Genomic DNA, 7961 nt, shown 5'->3' on the forward strand with positions numbered 1-7961 from the left:
TGAAAGGTGCTTTAAAAATAAATGGTTTGAAATAATTTATTTGGCTTTAAATAGTTCCATCCAGGCACTTTATCCTCCCACTTCCACAACTTGCAAACGACATTGCACAACACAATGCACAAATGACAAACGATTGTGGCCTTGAGACTCAGCAGACCAAAGACAAACTGTAGCCCAACCCCACCCATAGCAGAGTTTGCCACTGCAACGCACATGAACAATACTTATGTACATGCATGGTCACAAATTAATTTTTTGGAGTGTGTGTGTGTGTGTTTATGAGTGTGTATAAATGTGCATCCCTTACCCCGAATGGATGTTTAGAGAACAGCAGCATTAAGAAGATTAAGAGCAGCAAACCTAACGAAGACACAAGTGGTCTGGTCCCTCACTGGGCTGTGTCCAATACCAGCCAGCACACCACAGCCACCAGAAGTAACACATATTAGAGATAGAGAGAGAGAGTGTAGGCGAGGAGAGGAAGACAGTCAAGTCATAGATCTGACTAGAGTCTGTAGTATGTGCAATATATTGTCAAGAAGAAGACAAATATGTTGTAAAGAAGCTAGAGGATGACAAAAAGGCATTGCCTTACTTTTCCATATACTCAGCTAGTTCTTTGCTTACAAGAGGATTCAACTGTGTAGATAGCCACTCTGCCAATATTTTTAAAATGATGCCAGTTAGTACATGACTTATAATAGCTTTTGCCGCCATTTCCTGTATTAACTATTGTGTCAAGGAGATTAGACCATTTAAATCAACCAGTGTGTATAAAGTTGTCTTTAGTTGGAAACGAGCAATTTATAAGGAGAGCAATTAAACTCCCAAAGGGCAACAAAGAGACAGAGTGCCCTTTTTTTTTTATCCCCTTTAAACTCTCATTAACTGATTTTCTGGCCACTGTGAGGCAACAAATATTAGCTGTAAACTTAACATTGATAAATCATTTGTGAGGATACAGTTACTTATTTACACATACACAAACAAAGAGCAACATTACCGTTCATTTGGAGTTGTATTGTTTGGCCACCTGACAAATTTAATGTCTCCACCAGCTCCTAAGGGAAATATCTGGCTCTTTAGTTGCTAAATGCTCTACTGTGTTCAGCAGCTAGTAGCTAACTTTCTTTTTGCAGTTTGGCACCGGGCAGGTAGCATACAGTAGGTTTTTAGAACTTTTCACTGCTGCGGCTGAAAATGAAACTATGAGAGCAGTGATAACAAACCAAAACAGTAAAGTTTCTCGCTGAAAAATGAAAACAATGACCTGAAAGTTTATAGAAATCTTCATAGAGGGGGACTAATGCTACTGCTAATTCTCTGTGGCTTCATCAATATGACCGACCCCATTCACATAGAAATAGTCTTGTGATCCAATATTAACATAAACGTAATTATAGCTTCTTTAAAATACCTTTTCTTGCATATGCAAATTCAACTTCAATTTGTATTTATTATCCTGAAGGTAATTTAGTTAGAAGTCAGACATTAACTATATAGGCCATACCAACAATCTATAGTCAAACACTATAAGCAGGCAGTACAAATTATAATTATAAAAATTAAATAAGAATTGAAGTATAGAAAATAAATATACCAATTAAAAATGAAAAACAACAGCAGATCAAAGACAGAAGCTTTTCTTTTATCTTGAAATGCAGAAGATTAAGATCCTCCAGATACAGAGCCAAACAAACTGCAAAGTAAGATAAAGTGCAGGTGTGCAAGTTACAGATTAAGCCTGTAATGTCTACAGTAATAAATGACAGTCTTTGTTTCAAGCATATTGTAGTGGTGTACTGAAGGAAGGAGATCAACCTCCTTGGGGTAGATGATCAGGAATGTTGAGAATCTTTAACCATATTGGTTACATGTTGATTTAAGCCAATTTGTTACCTTCTTGTATTGTATAACATTTGCTATAGTATTATGCCTCTGCTTCACCTTTCTACTGAAGTAGCAGTAGGGTTTCTGCTGCAAAATTATTGCCTCCGCTGCTACAGAACATTACAGGGGTTGGCCTGCCGCAACTGCTGAAAAAATCCTAGAGGAAACAGTGCACTCAAGTGCCCTTGGTCTAGAGCAATTACCTTACTTTATGTGCACTGTAGCACACAGCAGTTCTTCTCACACATTGCCATCAGCTCCTCTTGTTTCCTTTGTCCTGCCCTGTTTGAATTCAGTAGTCGTGCTGATTTCACGAACAATGAGTTTCCTCATTCTGAGGACCCTGTCGTTGCCAGGAGACAGAGAAACCCTTAACATGTCTGAAATGTCTTGCACATTATTTACTGCATTAGTTACAGCTACTAACAACATTTTTTGTATGCTACGATGGCTTGGTTGATAATTTTTGCCAATCACTTGTCAATTATGGCGAAAAGCCCAATAAGCATCCCTCCTTCCTCTGATGAGGAAGGTGCACACCAGGGCGCTGACACGTCTCATTTCTCACCATCTGATCCAAAACCAGTTTCTTTTGAGTAGGTCTCTGATAGGATAGAGCTCCACCCACACTCGGTCGCCATAGTGTTCCATCATCCAATCCCAGACTAGAAAAAAAGGCAATGAAGCCTGAAAAATATTTAGCATAATGAATTAATATTATCTCTTATTGCGTTGACATAATTTTACACCTCTTTTATTAAAAGAATTTTAATCTTTTCATCTTTGTGCTGCTTTACATCCTCCAGTTAAAAAGATGACTCGTGTAACACAGAGATCAGCTGCACAGCTGAAAATTAAACAGATCTTTCAAAGACAAATCTGACTTATCAGTGACTGTTCAGAAGTTCTCCATCACTCTTGTATTGATGATGGCACTTAAATGCTAACAAAACAAATGCAACAAGGTTTAACTTTATCCATGAAGTATGAAGTCTTGTAAACAGTAACAATCATTTAAAACTCCTTGATTATTGTTATTTAGAATATTTTGTTTCAAAAGATCCAATTAGTGTTTTAATCTGTAAACTTAGATACCCTCTGACTTAGAAATACTGAAATGAATGAGTTCAAATAGAAATGCAACCATTCTGTACATTTTTTATTGCGGTTTATACTATTTTCATGAACAGCAGATTTAACTAGCTTGAGAATGATGCAATCTCATATTTTGGTATTTATGGGATTGAAGTACTGGGTTAGTAGTTAAGGAATCCAAAACAATTCATGTTGAGAGGTCCAAAAGAGTTAATCATTTGAGTTCCTTTGGATGAACCAACGGTCTGGAAACTGAACTTTGAGTCATCAGAAATACTGATAATCAACAAAACTTCTTTTTGATTTGCTTGAGTTTGATATGGTGTTTTTGAGTCAAATTTCACAATGGTTGGAACTGTTATTTTGTTTTATATCTGATTTAACTCAGAAAAGATTAAACTATTTACAAAGTTACACACAGTTCATGTTTTTAAGAAGTCACATCTAAAATTTTTGGGTCATAGACAAACTCGAGAGTGATATCCCAACAAGCTGTATCTAACTCATGTTTTGTCAATATGCTCCAAGGCACAGAGCATGTAGGTCTATAAAAACAGCTTTCGCAGACTGAAAGACTAGAAATTGATTTTTCAGTAGACGTGGAAATGTAATCCTGTGTGGCTTCAAAATCAAAGGAAATCAATTGTACAGAGAAGGGGAAATCTCAACATTAATGAAAGACTTTCATGCTGCAGATTTAAAATAATTTAAATAAGTTTCACTTTGATACTAAAGCTCACATAAAACACTGTTAATATGTGAAGGTCTCCAGACTGAGACCTGCAACCCATTTAGGGTCCCAAGTTATATTTTAACAGATGCTAACAAAGTTACTTTACCTACTGCAAAAAACAGGCGAATATTCAGACGGTTTTTTTTTCCTGCTCTGCCAAGCAGCCGTGGAAGCAGGGTGCGAACTAGGGGGGAGCCAGGGGGAGCTTACCTCCCCTTAATAAGCAGTGGCGTGGGGTTGGGTAAATTTTTGGGGAAGCCAAGTGAGAGGGGATGTCCTTTTTGGAGGGCAATTATCTAATGCATTGTGCTATTACAGTGCAGGGTATAATTTTACACAAATGTAATCAAACTTTAAAGATGCGCTGATATCAATACACACGCTGAAAGTTGCATTTACTGAGACGTACGCTCTCTCTCACTCACTCTCTATCACCCCAAATAGCATACATAGCCCACTGCTTATAGTACAGGTTAAGAATAAAAGAAGAATTCACAAGCTCAATCAGAAGACGATTGAAGACATTTGCATAGTAGCAGTGGTGCATGTATCAAATAGGCCTACATACTAATGCTTGGTCAAATGTTCATAACACAACAGACTAACAACCGAGTACCCGACCCACAGAGTATAAACAATTATTCAGGTAGCCTGGCCCAGTGCCCTGTGGCAGGTGCTGACTGTGATGCTCATTATCTATGCGTACACAACCGCAGTAAAAACAACAAGGTTACTTCAACTGACTATTCATTCACAGCTAAATCCAGGCAAGCAAAGCAGAACAAACAATAAAACCACATTAAAATTTGCACAAATAGCTGCAGTTCAGTTAAGTTCAGAGAGAGAAGGAGGTGACATTTCACTCACCCTATTTGAAAAGGAAGTGTCACACTGTGCCTGTCTGCCATGCCGTGTTTTGCACTTTTGTGTTTAGTTAGCTTTATTTTGGTCTGTTGGGTTTTGGGGGTCTGTCTTGTCTGTCGTCTAGTGTTCGGTAACCCTTGTCATGTCTGTTACCCCAGTGATCCCTCTGCATGTCTGTCTGTTTTCCCCTGCTCTCTCTCTCCCTGCCTGTGCCTCGTTAGCCTCATGTCTTTCACCTGTGTTGCTCCCGCCCTGCTCGTTAGTCCCTGTGTATATATACCTTGTGTTTCTGTCTTGTCTTTGTTGGGTCATTCTTTCACGGTTAGTGTTGTGGAGGCAGGTTGGAGGACGCAGGACATGTAGGCTAGCAGGTATAGTTCTGGTGGTTTATTAACAAAGGCAGCAAAAGGCGAGCGCACTTACAGGAAGAGTGGCTGATCAAACAGAGTCCAAAACAAAGTAATCCAAACGAGAAATCCAGAATCCCAAATCCAAAATAAGCAGGGAAACAGGGAGACACGACGAGTAGGCTGGCAACACACTAAAACACTGAAACACTGCAACACAAGGTAACACACTGTAACGCTGGATGACAATAAACAATGACCCGAAAAGGACAAGACAGGGTGGGCGGAGGGAGGCCCGGCAGAGGGCCAGAAAAACCAAACAAAAAGTCTCAAAGGGCCAAATAAAGGCAGGGCAAGGCAGTCCATGGCCAAAGACTGAGCAGCTGGGCTGAGGACCACCGGCGAGACAGAGACAGCTGGGCTGAGGACCATAGACCGGACACGAGGAGCTGGAGTCGGTCTGACCACCGACTGGACAGCTGTAGTATTAGTTTAGTAAAACTATTTATTATATCTAAAAACTCCAAATCTCCACCCTCCATAACTGCACTAGCTAAAGCTGCTAACAGCTTCTGTTATTTCATCTGAATGATGTTGATCGCATGCTGTGATTTGATTGGCATGAAGCCAGACAGTTACCCTTAGCATCATCCTGACTAATCACAGTTAGGTAGTGGGATGACAATGGCCTCATCTGATTGGTTAATCATTTAATTTTTTTCACAAAGGGATGCCAACTCTGCCTAGCCTCCTTGCGTAGTCAGATAGCCAGTCTACGGTGGTTCAATATAGTATTTCACCACACATCCAATGCGTAGCATTTAGAGGGGCGCTGTTTCACTTATTGTAAGATAGTGAGAAATGAGGAAGAGATGACAGCAACAGCTTATAAGATTTATCGAAACTATAAATATTGTGTTTTTATTGAAATGATAAATAGAGACTGATAAAAACAGGGGAAGGATGTATGTGCCTTATTTCCTCGTTTTGCCACGGTTTAACAACTGATAAGACTAGATGCAGTAAATACCTAATTTAAAGCTCTTTAAATTAATTTCTTTCCATATTAACACATTAAATTCAACAGTTGTCTTTGTGGGCGTCTCTCTCCAACACACACACGCTGCTGCAGCAGTCTAAAGTAATTTACCATCATGTGATGGATTTTAGAGTCGGACTGTGTCATCTAGATATATGTATTTGCAAAGTACAGAAGTGAAAGGAGCATGGCCAGTGCTGTCATTGTCAAAATCCTGAAAAGTCCCTACAAACTGCTGAGTGCAGGAGGTGTGCACTGTGCTGAAAAGACGCAGACTTTTTCAGGCAACTTCAGGACAATAACCTCCTAAATCACGACAACCACGTTCCACTTCGACAGAGAGGCGAGACATTATGGCCAACTCAAAAACAACACCATGTCCTGAAAACCAGTGTTCCGGATTAACGATTGATTGATGAAACTCAATGCATTTTTACCCTGTAAATGACAAAGACCACCTTGTAACTCGGCGGGGCCGCTCCTGTCAAGGGCCCCTAGTACAGTGCGTGCCCTAGTGTAGCTGCACTGTCTATTCCTACGCCCCTGGCGTCAGACTTCATTCAGCCAGAGGGAACGATCACCGTCCGCAGCAGGCCAGTCGCTCCATGATCTCCTGCCCCTGGCCCTGTCATGCTCCACCGCCCCACTCCCTCTCCGGTACGGGTTGTGTCGCTAGTACGATGGACGCACTGTGAACAGTTCTTGATCGTTCTCTCTGGCTGGATGAATATTAGGCATGATCCATGCACTACTGCAGCTGGGGGCTCCACGCAGCACCACAAAACTTTCTAAATTCTTCCCTCTCACAGAGAAAAGAAAGGTCAGGTCGCAAACACAGCCGCAGCTGTCGTGTGAAGCGTAATTGTAGCATATAATGGGTACATAATAATAATAATAATATTGTTGTTGTTGTTATTATAAGACAAACATGCCTGATAGCCTACTTTCACAGCCCCAGGCCTACATGCTTGCAGCTATTATTGATTCAGCAGGAAGAATCACAGTTATGTTATAGTTCGCACACTGCCTGGAAGGCCTCCATTTTCTTCTCTAGCATATATATATATATATATATATATATATATATATATATATATATACACACAGTAGGTACGGAAAGTAGACCCCTTTAAATTTTTCACTCTTTGTTTCATTGCAGCCATTTTCCAAAAATCAAAAAAGTTCATTTTATTTCTCAGTAATGTACACTCAGCACCCCATCTTGAAAAAAACAGAAATGTAGAAATCTTTGCAAATTTATTAAAAAAGAAAAACTGAAATATCACATGGTCATAAGTATTCAGACCCTTTGCTCAGTATTTAGTAGAAGCACCCTTTTGATCTAATACAGCCATGAGTCGTTTTGGGAAAGATGCAACAAGTTTTTCACATCTGGATTTGGGTATCCTCTGCCATTCCTCCTTGCAGATCCTCTCCAGTTCTGTCAGGTTGGATGGTAAACGTTGGTGGACAGCCATTTTCAGGTCTCTCCAGAGATGCTCAATTGGGCTTAAGTCAGGGCTCTGGCTGGGCCATTCAAGAACAGCCACGGAGTTGTTGTGAAGCCACTCGGCCGCATTCATCTTTCCCTCGATTGCAACCAGTCGTCCTGTCCCTGCAGCTGAAAAACACCCCCACAGCATGATGCTGCCACCACCATGCTTCACTGGTGAGACTGTATTGGACAGGTGATGAGCAGTGCCTGGTTTTCTCCACACATACCGCTTAGAATTAAGGCCAAAAAGTTCTATCTTGGTCTCATCAGACCAGAGGATCTTATTTATCACCATCTTGGAGTCCTTCATGTGTTTTTTAGCAAACTCCATGCGGGCTTTCATGTGTCTTGCACTGAGGAGAGGCTTCCGTCGGGCCACTCTGCCATAAAGCCCCGACTGGTGGATTGCTGCAGTGATGGTTGACTTACTACAACTTTCTCCCATCTCCCGACTGCATCTCTGGAGCTCAGCCACAGTGACCTTTGGGTTCTTCTTTA

At 40.7% G+C, this 7961-nt stretch overlaps 1 long non-coding RNA gene across 1 annotated transcript; it reads right to left on the bottom strand.

Annotated features, from left to right (window-relative positions):
• Positions 1 to 325: 325 nt before the first annotated feature.
• Positions 326 to 2568, bottom strand: LOC123960565. The gene is made up of 3 exons (XR_006822542.1): positions 2459 to 2568; positions 2094 to 2233; positions 326 to 396 (listed from the first exon to the last, which is right to left on the bottom strand). It is a non-coding gene; the product is annotated as an uncharacterized LOC123960565 (long non-coding RNA).
• Between the last annotated feature and the right edge of the window lie 5393 nt (positions 2569 to 7961).

The sequence above is a fragment of the Micropterus dolomieu genome, linkage group LG21 (genome assembly GCF_021292245.1).
Source record: "Micropterus dolomieu isolate WLL.071019.BEF.003 ecotype Adirondacks linkage group LG21, ASM2129224v1, whole genome shotgun sequence".
NCBI classification, from domain to species: domain Eukaryota; kingdom Metazoa; phylum Chordata; class Actinopteri; order Centrarchiformes; family Centrarchidae; genus Micropterus; species Micropterus dolomieu.